The sequence below is a fragment of the Balaenoptera acutorostrata genome, chromosome 10 (genome assembly GCF_949987535.1).
Source record: "Balaenoptera acutorostrata chromosome 10, mBalAcu1.1, whole genome shotgun sequence".
NCBI lineage: Eukaryota > Metazoa > Chordata > Mammalia > Artiodactyla > Balaenopteridae > Balaenoptera > Balaenoptera acutorostrata.
The window spans coordinates 45269183-45282561 of NC_080073.1; positions in this window are offsets into that span (position 1 = coordinate 45269183).

The following is a 13379-nucleotide window of genomic DNA, read 5'->3' on the forward strand; positions in this document are numbered from 1 at the left end:
ATGTGTAATAGGAATATCTGTAACCTTTTTAGGAATGGGTAGTGTCTTTTTATTTCACAGCTAATGGAGACTTCATTTTTGCCAACCAGAGGACACAGCTGACCTCATCCACTATTCTCATTTTTCACTTGTCTCAAGACCTAAAATAACAACACATAGCTTAAGCCATTCCATCTTTTGCCAGTTTTGACCATGAGAAAGTTCTTTCTGTTACTGAACTAAACACCTTGACCTGGTTCTACCTCTTGGGGCTACACAGAAAAACTCCAGTTCTCGTCCCGCATTGGTAGCCATTTTCATGTCTGAAGGCAATTGCCATATTCTCTGTTATCCTAGACTTACCTTCTTCTGACACAACGACCTACTAGGGTACCAGCCTATCCTTGAAAATCAATGCTACAATTGTTTCGAAGAAATAAAAGCCTTTTTTTTTCTTTTAGATAAACTTATGTATTTATTTTTGGCTGCGTTGGGTCTTCGTTTCTGCGTGCGGGCTTCCTCTAGTTGCAGCGAGCGGGGGCAACTCTTCGTTGAGATGTGCGGGCTTCTCACTGCAGTGGCTTCTCTTGTTGCGGAGCACGGGCTCTAGGCGCGCGGGCTTGAGTAGTCGTGGCTCGCGGGCTCAGTAGTTGTGGCTCGCGGGCTCTAGAGCACAGGCTCAGTAGTTGTGGTACACGGGCTTAGTTGCTCCACGGCATGTGAGATCTTCCCAGACCAGGGCTCAAACCTGTGTCCCCTGCGTTGGCAGCGGGATTCTTAACCACTGCACCACCAGGGAAGTCTGAAATAGAAGGTTTAGTGGGGGTGATCTTAAATATATTATATCATAAATATGAGGTCTGAGAGGACTTCCTACATCCTTATTCCACCTCCCCACTCCAATGAAAATGGAGACTTGGGATGTCATTATGATGACATTGTGTGGTTAGGTGTTTGAGCAGCTGGTTTATGGTTCATGATCCTTTGCGGTACAGTTTTGAATAATGCAGTTAATCCTAAAATGTTATTAAAACATCAGATTAGCTTCTGGGACAGTACAAGGTGACCTGGTCAGTTGTTGTAGCACAGAACCCTGAATGCAAAAAAAGAGGGCTTACTGCTGCCACCATGCAAGGGCTCTATATCAAACTCTCCTCTTTCTTTTAGGAGGTGTCAAGTTTACTTATTTATGTATTGACCTGAGCCTTGCCCAGTTATAAGAAAACATTTTGCAGCAACTTACATAAATATATACATGATTTCAAATAATGTCAGTGAGAAGTGTGGACAAAGGGAAAAATCAGAAGTACCAGTGGGTGGGTCAGTGCAATGAGACTGACCCAAAGGTCAGTGAGACCTTTGAGAACCCAAAGGTCTTGTGCAGTTGATAGGCCCTATGCAAATTGCACAAATTTGGATCCAGATGTCTTGAGGTCAGGGGAAAGGGAATCATAGCCATTAAGGAATGTCACAGGCATCCCGGAAAAAAAAAAGCCAAGGGATGAAAAACAAAACTACATATTGCTTATATATGCATATTGTTTAAATATATACTATTTATTTAAAGTGTAAAGACATAAATACATGTGTGGAAATAATAACTACAAAATGAAAGAGGACAGTAACCTCTAGAGGAGAGAGAGTGACAATCAGGGATTTTCTTGTGGAAACTTCAACTATGTTAAGAATATCTTATTTCTTATGTTGAATTATGGGTATAGATGTTTGTTATGCTATTCTTTGTATTTTCCTATGAGTCTGAAATATTCCACAGTGTGTATTTTATTCTGACTGTTATGGAAGCAAGAATGGAGATAGTAAGATCACTAAGGAGGGTATTAAAGTTGTCCAGGGGAAAGATTAAAGGAAAATTGGACTAAACCAAAGACAGTGTTGTTATAAAGGAAGTGGACAGATTTGAGCTATGAATTTGAGGTAAAGCCAACAAGACCCACCAGTGAATTGCATGTGGGGTATGAGGAAAAAAGAAGAATTGAAGTTAGCCAAGTTCTTGGCATCATAAATGCATGGAGGGTAGTGACATATGGTACTATGGGGATGACATAGAGGGGATAGTTGGGGCTAGAATGGGGGAGGGTGTGGTCACCACTAGTTGTCTTTGGACATGTGAAGTTTGAGATGTCTAATAGACAAGCGTGTGGAGATGTTGAGTAGATGGTTGAATATATGAGTCTAAAATTCAGAGGAAAGATCAGGTCTGCTCATTAAAATTTGAGAGTCATCAACACATACATTTTATTTACATACATAAGACTGGAGGAGACCACCAATAGATTATGGACAGAGAAGGATCAAAGAAAGAGCCTTGGTCATTCCAACATTTAGAAATCTGGAAAGAAACAGCAGCCAACTAAGGAGACTGAGAAAGTGTGGGCAGTAGGATAGGAAGAAAATAAGAAGAGTGTGTTATCTCAGAATCAGAAGAAGTCATGTGTCAAAGAAGAAGGGAGCAGTGGGTTGGATCAAATACCACTGAGAGGTTGGGTGAGGACAGAAAATTGGCCTTCAGCTTTGGCAAGATGTAGGTCAAAGGCAACCTTAGTACAAGCCCTGTCAGTGTGGATTGATGAGACTGAAATGTGGCTGGAGTGACTGAAGTGAAAATGGGAAGGAAGGAATTTGAAAGTTTGGTTTATACTCAAATATTTCAGTGAGTTTGGCTGTGACTGGGAACAGAGAAATGGGAAAGCTGAAAGGACATGCCAGATCAAGAGGGTTTTATCTGAGGAGGGAGATACTGAGGTATGTATGTATATGTGAGATGACCTAATTGAACGGGAGAAAGTGTCAATGCAGGACAGAAAGGGGATAATAGCAGTATGCAAATCCTTGAGTTTAGAGGGGATGGGATGCAGGGTAAAATGCAGGGCTTAGATAGGAAGGGACCCAAGTTTTTCATTATAACAGTGAGGTACAAATACAGACAACATGGCAGACCAACAGGTGGAAGACAAAGTCATTCACATCTAATTAAAGTTTTTCTCTGTGAAGTTGGAATTGAGGTCCTAGTTGAGCTTAAGAGGTGAGGGGCTTTTGGAGGCTTGAGGAAAGAAGAGAAGAAGTAAAGCTTCTGTTTTTGAGGGTGGAAAAGTTCATTTATTGGGGAAGAGTAGTAGGAGTGTCTGGAAGGGTTGCGTGCCCATATGAGATCTAAGGTCATAAATTTAAAGTGATTTAATGTAATTTTCTCCAGTAATATTAAGCTTCTTGGGCACAAACATAGAGTAAGCATAAAATTGGGTTTAACCAGGTTATTTTTCCAGGAGTAATTATGAAGGGAGAGAAGGACAAAGAGAGTTTACAAGGGATGGTCATACTGTGCTGTCCATGTAACTTAAAGTGGGTAGGGAGGGAATTAGGCAGTGAAGGATGGTGACAAAAGATAAAGTCAAAAATTTAGAAGTTTCAATAAAGTCAGATATTTTCTGCCATGAGAGAACCAGAACAAAGAGATAGAAAGAAAGGTGATGATGATCAGATAGTTGGATATTTAAAATGGAGAATTCAGTCATGATTCATTTGTTATGGATGACAAATTCTAGACTAGAAAATGACCATGTGAGTTGGATGGCTGAGGTTCAATGACAAAGAAATCAACAAAACTCACAGCTATCTAAAAAGGTATTGACTACTTGATAAAAAGAATAAAAATTAAAATTAAAGTGCTAAATGATTTCAGCATGGGAGATTACTGCAGTGGGGTGGGAGGGAGAGGGCAGAGAGACTAGGGAAATAAAAATATGCCAAAGTTATATTCTTATTTGGAGAGAGGACATAAACATTTATGAACTTTAAATATGGATAGAAAAATATGTTTAAATATTTTTTTTTAAAAAGTAAAGGCAACTACTAGAAGGCGAGAAATAGTATATAATTTCTCAAGTCTTTAAGATGGAAAAGGATCAAATAAAATGCAATCACTCCACTCAAAACCAGAATCAGGGGAAGAGAGAACACATAAGATGTTAAATATAAAACTGAAATAAGATGGCAGGAAAAAGTTTGAAATTGTATATTTCAAATTTGTATCGTCTACATTTTTTTCTTGATCAGATTTGCCAGAGGTTTATCTTTTTGTTGGTGTTTTCAAAGAACAAGTTTAAGGTTTATTGATTATTGTTTTTTTAAATAATGAAAGATATTATCCTCTTTATTGTAAATTCCATATAGCCCATTGATACTCACAGAACGCTTTCATTGATTTAAAAAAAATTTTTTTTAATTTATTTACTTGGCTGCGTTGTGTCTTAGTTGCAGCACGCAGGATCTTTGTTGCAGCACATGGGATCTTTCGTTGCAGTGCGTGGGCTTCTCTAGTTGCAGCATGTGGGCTTCTCTCTAGTTGTGGTGTGTAAGCTCCAGAGCACGTGGGCCCAGTAGTTGCGGCACATGGGCTCTGTAGTTGTGGCACGCAGGCTTAGTTGCCCCACGGCATGTGGGATCTTAGTTCCCCGACCAGGGATCAAACCCGCGTCCCCTGCATTGGAAGGCGGACTTTTAACCACTGGACTACCAGGGAAGTCCCTTTATTGATTATTCTTTCTTTTGTTTTCTAGCCTTTAACTTCTTCTTTTATCTTTATTAAATTCCCTGACTTCTTTGGAACTATTTTGTAGAGCTGTTGTATAGTTTTCCTGGTAGTGTGCTTTGTCATTCTCACTACTGCCTTCACATCAAGTCTAGTTCCGCATGTGGCTGCAAGATGGTGACTAATGGCCTTTGGGACACTATGCTTCCTTGTTCATACTCACCAGGAGAAAGTTAAAATACCTCTTTCTTTTTTTTTTTGGCTTTAAAATTGATTGATTGATTGATTTTTAAAACTTTTTTATTGAAGTATAGTTGATTTACAGTATTGTGTTAATTTCAGGTATACAGCACAGTGATTCATTTATATATGTTATCTATCTATCTATCTATCCATCTTTTCAGATTATTTTCCCTTATAGATTATTACAAAATATTGAGTATAGTTCCCTGTGCTATACAGTAGGTCCTTATTTGTTATCTATTTTATATATAGTATTATGTATATGTTAATCCCAACCTCCTAATTTATTCCTCATCCCTCCCCACCTTTCCGCTTTGGTAACCATAAGTTTATTTTTTGTGTCTGTGAGTCTATTTCTGTTCTGTAAATAAGTTCATTTGCATCATTTTTTTAGATTCCACATATAAGTGATATCATATGATATTTGTCTTTCTCTGTCTGGCTTACTTCACTCAGTATGATAATCTCTAGGTCCATCCATGTTGCTGCAAATGGCATTATTTCATTCTTTTTATGGCTGAGTAATATTCCATTGTGGTATATATATATATATACATACATACATACATACCACATCTTCTTTATCCATTCATCTGTCAATGGACATTTAAGTTGCTTCCATGTCTTGGCTATTGTAAATAGTGCTGCAGTGAACATTGGGGTGTATGTATCTTTTCCAAGTATGGTTTCCTCCAGATATATGCCCAGGAATGGGATTGCTGGATCATATGGTAGCTCTATTTTTAGTTTTTTAAAGGAACCTCCATACTGTTCTCCATAGTGGCTATACCAATTTATGTTCCCACCAATAGTGTAGCAGGTTTCCTTTTTCTCCACACCCTCTCCAGCATTTATTATTTGTAGACTTTTTGATGATGGCCATTCTGACTGGTGAGAGGTGATACCTCATTGTAGTTTTGATTTGCATTTCTCTAATAATTAGTGAAGTTGAGCATGTTTTCATGTGTCTTTTGGCCATCTGTATGTCTTCTTTGGCGAAATGCCTATTTAGGTCTTCTGTCCATTTTTTTTTTTAATTACGTTGTTTGTTTTTTTGGTAATGAATTATATAAGCTGTTTGTATATTTTGGAGATTAATCCCTTGTCAGTTGCATGATTTGAAAATATTTTCTCCCTTCTGTAGTCTGTTTTTTCATTTTGTTTATGGTTTCCTTTGCTGTGCAAAAGTTTTTAAGTTTAGTTTGGTGCCATTTCTTTATTTTTGTTCTTGTTTCCATTGCTCTAGGAGACAGATCCAAAAAGATGTTGCTGTGATTTATGTCAGAGTGTCCTGCCTATGTTTTCCTCTAGGAGTTTTATAGTATCTGGTCTTACATTTAGGTCTTTAATCCATTTTGAGTTTATTTTTGTGCATGGCATTAAGGAATGTTCTAGTTTCATTCTTTTACATGTAGCTGTCCAGTTGTCCTAGCACCACTTATTGAAGAGATTGTCTTTTCTCCATTGTATAGTCTTGCCCCCTTTGTTGTAGATTAACTGACCATAGGTGCATGAGTTTATTTCTGGGCTTTCTATCCTGTTCCATTGGTCTATATGCGTGTTTTTGTGCCAGTACCATACTGTTTTGATGACTGTAGCTTTGTAGTGTAGTCCAAAGACAGGGCACTTGATTCCTCTAGCTGCATTTTTCTTTCTCAAGATTGCTTTGGCTATTCGGGGTCTTTTGTGTTTCCATACAGATTAAAAACTTTTTTGTTCTAGTTCTGTGAAAAATGCCATTGGTAATTTGATAGGGATTGCACTGAATCTATAGATTGCCTTGGGTAGTATAGTCATTTTGACAGTAAAATACCTCTGTTTTAAATCTGATTGGACCAACTGGGACCACATGCCCTTCCCTGGACTAATAATAGATGCCAGGGGCTGCATGTACTGCTTGGGATGAATCAAGATTCCTGTATGGAGTTAGGGGTTAGGAAAACTTGAACAAAACCAGGGTTCTGTTGGGAAGGAGCAGGAAAGGAACTGAATGATGAATAAATAACCAGCATTATCTGCTACAGTGATTGTAGCTATGGCCATTCACAGACAAAGAAACTGAGCCTCAAAGGGATTAAGTAAATTACCCAAGATCACAGAACAGTTACGTGATAGATAGGGTCTGTGCCATTGCCCACACGCCACCCTGCCAAGCAACACTGGATACATTTTGTCATTCAGTAGCACAGTGCCACTCAAGTGGTTATCACCTCATTTCTGATTAATATTAACATGATGATTAGCTAATAAGGCAAAGTAGCAATGAACTTGCTCTGATCATCTTTCTGTGTAAGCAACTTCTGGTTATCTGTTATACAGAACACATTATGCTACTTTTCTCTCCCAACTTTTCCTTTTATGTTAAATATATGATTTTTATCCTCAGAAGGGGGATTATGTCAGAGCAGAACTGGCAAGGTTAAACACTATCTATAAAACACATTCAGCTATGCCATGAAATGAATTACATAATATATCAGCCATCTACCTGGCTTTCAAAACCCTGCAAATGCATTTCTGTTCGGTATGGGTATTTTATATTTTGCTTCCCTTCCCATGAAGGTAAAAATGACCTTGGTTCTTAGGAAGTGAAGATATATTGAACGGGTTAAGATCAACACAGTTCCATTTCATTTAGTCTCCACTAAAATTGCAAGGAGTGAAAATAGAGATTGAATTTATTTTACTATATATTGCCTCATTTGAACTTTAGTAAGGCATTAGCTTCTAAAGAAAACCCTCCCCCTTCCATAATCTCTTATTGATGGCATGTTAAGGAAATTGCCTTGACTTTATTGATTCTGAGCTGTGAGGTACAATGTACTTGGCAGCGTGTTAAACTGAGACAAGTGTGCTGGGCTGGCTACAGCTGGAGGGGTGGAACTTGCTGACAGTGCAGCACTTTGGCCTACCCAGCACCCACAGCCATTCCCCCCAGAGGGCGAACTGATGGAATGTTGGCCCCGTCACAGCCTTCCCTCCACAGCCTTGCTTTAAAAGAGGGAGCCCTGCAAGTACAGGAGACTCATGACATGAGGAGGAAACAGAAGGATAAGACCCCCCCCCCCACCAGCTGAGGCCCTCCAAGTGTCCAGCTTCCTGGAGAGAAAGAAGCCCCTTCACATGTCTCCCCAGGTGGCCCAGAAGATGTGTGTCCTAGCCAGGCTGCTTAACTTCTTGGAGCCTCACAGAGTTCAGTTGTAAAGTGGTTGCAGCAGGGTGAAAAAAGTTATGTTGGCCGGCACCAGCATCCGTTTTACGTATTTGTTCAGGAAGCGTCTGTGATGGGCCACGCTAGGTAAGGAGGGAGATACCACCAGAAAACGGTCTGCATGGCAACAGTGAGGCAAGGTGGCAGCTAACAAACTGTGCACCAAGAAGGTATCAGAAGTGTGTGGGGATGGAAGAGAATCACGTGAGCCGATGGAGATGGGACCTGGAGATGGAAAGAGAAATGTGGTGGCTGGGCTGGTGAAGGCCGAGTTTTTAGGATCAGGAATATCCAGTATCACCTGATGTTGTTTGTAAGACAAAGACAAAGCCATCTGCTGCTCCCAGACTTGGATAAAGTCTATCACTCACACGAAAAGTGGTTCAAGGAGGGAGGCCAGGCATGGGGAAGAAGATGAGAACAGAGCACGGAGGAAGTGGCCCTGGAAGGCAAGTGGGGATGAACATGGGAGTTCAGAAGTGACATAAGCACCTAGGCCCGGGGCATCACAGACATCTCAGTAAGGGGAGTGGCCTGGCCCAGGAGGAAAAGCATCTCTGTTTAGATGTCAAAGGATAAACAGGTCAGCGGATATCTGGGCTACGCGGGAACATAACTCCATACTTTGCAGGGTTGAAGTGAGGCTTACATTTAATGACTGAATTTCCTGATTCTAACTCCCCCTCCCTGCTCTCCCACCTCTCATTCTTTTTGAAGATGGGTCCTACTGGGGGTAAGCATTATTCAAGAGCTGCCCAAAGCCAAGAGAGGCAAGATTAAGCTCCAAGGACACCTCATGATCACAGGAGTGAGTCTTCGATCGCTCTGTCCTGTTCCCCGGTCCTCACTCCTGTTCGTCTCCCTTGTACAAACTTCTTATCCATCTATTACACACCACCACATCCCCCGCCCCTCCGCCACCCGGTTCTTCAGCCTTCCACCTAAAAATCCTCACTGAGCCTCCTGGTAGCACTCTCCATCTCCGGCAGCTCAACCTGGCCCCCAGGACCCACCTCCCCTCTTTTGCCCCTGCATCCTCTAGCAAGCAGGCCCCAGGAAGTAGTCAGCAGCAACATGTACCCATCAGAAAAGCCCTACATTGTTACTATTCTGACTGATTCCCACTCAGTGCCATTGGGTCCTAAGGCCCCGGTGGGTACACAGCTCACCAGCTGCCTTCAGGGATGTATATTCAGAAATGAGAAGGTTTATCTTCAATTGAGGATGCCTTGGGCTGTCAAGTCACAGCTCGTCTAGAAAAGCGAAGTGTAGAGTTGTGAGCATGCCCTCCCCTCCCACACACATGTACTCTAATCTCCCTCACTTCTCCATTTTCATTTTCATTCCCTCCCCAGAACCTACCCCTCGCTTGATAACCAAATGACCTAATGGAAGAAAGCACCATGGTAGACCCTTTGTCTATCAAGAGGGATTGTTACTTTTGTGAAAAGGGACACAGAAAGGGACTGAAGGAATGACATAAAGGGTAGAGTATCTGCCACCTGCAAGGGAATGTTTAGGACTGTGCATTTGGCATTGACAATGCAGACTGACCTTTACATGCTGCCCCTGCCAACCATCTCCAAAAGAAAGAGAAGGCTCTCCATCACCTTGTATGTTCTCACGGCCCAGCCCAGTGTCTGGCACAGAGGAGAGTGTCAACTGTCCCAGACCGTCCCAGACTAGGGGGCCACCAGCTGCTGAATGAATGTGTCCACCTCTGAGGACCCCCAAACCACGGATAATGGCTGCCCAAGCCTGACAGAAGGGCAGTGTCCCTTCCTTCTGAACATGATAATGAATTCACTTTCTCAAGACTGCGATCAGAGCAGAGGGTAGGCAAAACAAATAAACCTCTTTCTGCTGGTATTGACTGACTTCCACAGCTGTACTCTGGGTATTGCGCTAAACAAGACGTTCCTTTTTTCCCCATCTTAGCAAAAAGTGGAGGGAGTTGAGGATGGGAATGATAAGGGTCAGGGAGAAAAGAAGATGATGAGGGCGGCAGAAAGCCCATCCTATCATGTAAGTGTTCAGCAAATGGGTGTTGAATAAACTTCAGCTCGAGGTGACACTAGACATTATATAGGTTATGGGCCAATGGCTCAAAGGCCTCCAGTGGAAGTGAGTGCAGCCGGCCAGTGAGATAGGTAATGAGGGGCTGCTGCTTCCAGGAGGGCTCATGCCCTTTCTAAGAGCAGCAGCCTCTTCTCAGCACCAGGCAATTATTGCCAAGCAGTTATGAGAGTTCCCTGTGGCTAGATCTTCCTATTTTTTCCCCAAGAAATGCCACAGGAAAATTCAGAAATGTGAATTTTCGTATAAAAATACCCATTTTGAAACATTGGAAATCAGTTCAGAAAAGTTCAAACACTATACCAGTCAATACAAATACATCTTCTCACCAGTCTAGTCCCATCGTTTGATGCACAACAGTGGTTCTCAAACTTAAGTAAGCATCACAATCTGTCACAGCACTTAGTGAAACAGAGATTGCTGGGCTCCACCGCCGGACTCTCTGAGTCAGCAGTTCTGGGCTGAAGCCTGAAAGTTGATTTTCTAACAAGTTCCCACGAGATGCTGATGTGGCTGGTCCTGGGACCACACTACGAGATCCACTGCTGTTGTTGGTCACTAGCATTGTCAGCCTTCCTTTCTGCCCCCGTGACGTCCTGCTGGCTGGAGGGGAAGGGACCTGCTCTCTCCTTCAGGGTCCCATCTGAGGCAAGTTCTGTGAGCAACCTCTCTCTACAGAAAGAGGGTGTTTTGGTAGAGAGAAACACCCTCTCTCATGCCTTCCGGTCGTGTTTTTATTTTATCTTTTAAATTTTATTGAAGTATAGTTGATTTACAATGTTGTGTTAATTTCCACTGCACCACAGTGACTCAATTATATATATATATATATATATATTCTTTTCTATATTGTTTCCATTTGGTTTATCACAGGATATCGAATATAGTTCCCTGTGCTATACAGTAGGACCTTGTTGTTTATCCATCCTATATATCATAGTTTGCATCTGCTAATCCCAAACTCCCACTCCATCCCTCCCCCAGCTTCCTCCCTCTTGGCAACCACAGGTCTGTTCTCTATGTCTGTGAGTCTCTTTCTGTTTCGTAGATAAGTTCATTTGTGTCGTATTTTAGATTCCACATATAAGTGAGATCATATGGTATTTGTCTTCCTATTTCTGACTTACTTTTCTTAGTATGATAATCTCTAGTTGCATCCATGTTGCTGCAAATGGCATTATTTCATTCTTTTTTATGGCTGAGCAATATTCCATTGTATACATATACCACATCTTTATCCATTCATCTGTCAAACATTTAGGTTGTGTCCATGTCTTGGCTCTTGTAAATAGTGCTGCTGTGAACATAAGGGTGCATGTGTCTTTTTGAATTATAGTTTTGTCTGGGTATATGCCCAGGATTGGGATTGCTGGATCAGATGGCAACTCTATTTTTCGTTTTTTGAGGAACCTCCATACTGTTTTCCATAGTGGCTGCACCAATTTACATTCAGGGCATGTTTTTAAACTAGGAGCACAGGGCTCTAATCTGGGGGCTTTTTCATTTCCTGATTATATTTTCCTGACGAGGTCCGTGCCCCAAGCATCACACTGTCTTCTCTGAGTCTCAAACCAGAAGATGTTCTCCTGGAGAATCTTAAGAGCTGTGATGCCAACTGCATTTGATCATTATTAATATTAGATAAAATCCAATATAGGTCCTCTTGGTGTCAGGGGTTTTACAAGGTTTCTCCAATTGCCTGGAGCTGAAAACACATTTTTAACCTCTTCTGCCTTCAGAGAATCAGTTCCAGCTAGGCCACAGGAAATCTAGAAACCACTTGGGTTCTCACTGGGGCAGGAGAGCACATTTCTGCTAACTCAGGAGGCATGGAAGAAGCAGCACATGTTTATTGCTCCAAGATGACGTACTTACCCAGGATTTCCAGTGTGACTTGAGTCTTTTCAAACCTGGAATCACAGAGCTGACCAGATCTTCTCCCCAACACAGGCCCTGAGTAGCAAGCAATAACCCCCCTTCCTCCAATTTCTATGGAGAGGTGCTAGATTGCTAGACCAAGTTTATAGGGTGGCCCAGAAAACTAGAGATGTGGGAATCTGCTGTCCTAAAAGACCTACTGCTAGGGCCCCAAGATGACAGCTCAAATGCACCTCTCATCATGATGGATCTAAGAACTTAATCCCCCAAGCTCCTAAGGCCCTCTCTCTCATCCCCAGTGCCTGCGTGTCTTGTCCTGGAAATCTCCCGGCACTTCTTCATTGATAAATCATAAAAATGGAAGACTAGCAGGCAAGTCTTAGGGTAGCCATGCACATCAGTGGCATCTGGGAAAGGCTACCACCAAGGGCAGGATGTTACAGGGTAGGTGAGCATTAGCAACTCTAAATATGGTGACCGCAAGGCTGGGCCTCTGAGTTTGGTGGGTTCCACTGGAGAAAGCTTAGACTCATTTCCTCTAACTGAAGAGAGAGGTTCCTTGCATGGACCTTTATGGGTGAAATCTAGACCAGGAAGCATGCATAGCCCTGCCAAGATCCTAATTTTGGCAGCTTGCCACTGGTTCCCAGGCTTCCCAAATCACTCACCTCTCACCCCTCCACCACTCTCTCTGGGCTTAGTTAGGTCTTTGCCCCCTTTCACTTGGGGTCTGGGGCTTGTGCTTCTGGCATTGTTTACTGCACTGAATCCTTCCTGCTACATCTCAAGCTCATTTCCCCTGCCTGAAATCAGGAATGCTAGATTCATTAGAACCATTAAGAGCCCTGAGTCCCATCTGTAAAATGTGTATAATGATAACTGAGGATTAAATTGGACAGTAGCCTCAAATTTCTTGGCAAACATGAGTAGCTACATATCAGAAGACAGGCAGAGGGGAGGGTTGCTTTGCTAGAAACAGTGATGGATTCACACTGACCAGCCACATCCTTGCCTTGTCACCATTCCACTCAAGTGGCTCTCCTCAAAGGGTCTGAGATCACGGGATAGAGCCTTGCTTCTCAAGATGTGGCAGACAGAGCAGCGGCCTGGACATCACCTGGGAACTTCTTAGGAATGCAGACTGTGGAGCCCCTCCCCAGACCTCTGACTCAGAACCCCGGGTGTGAAAAGCCCCAGGTGATCCCTGTGCACACTGCAGCCTGAGAATCGCTGGGGAAGGCCCTTCCCTTTCCTGTCCTCCCCCAGCACATTCGCTCACCTCCACTGGAACGCTTAGCACATTTGCTGCAAGCTTTACACTTCATTTGTCTGCATCTAAGAAAAGAATGGTAGCCCAGAGCCGAGAAGGGATCTGGAGATGCACAGATCACAGATTGGGGCTTAAACCCAGCTGTGTCAATGACTAGTGAGGGGACCTTAGGC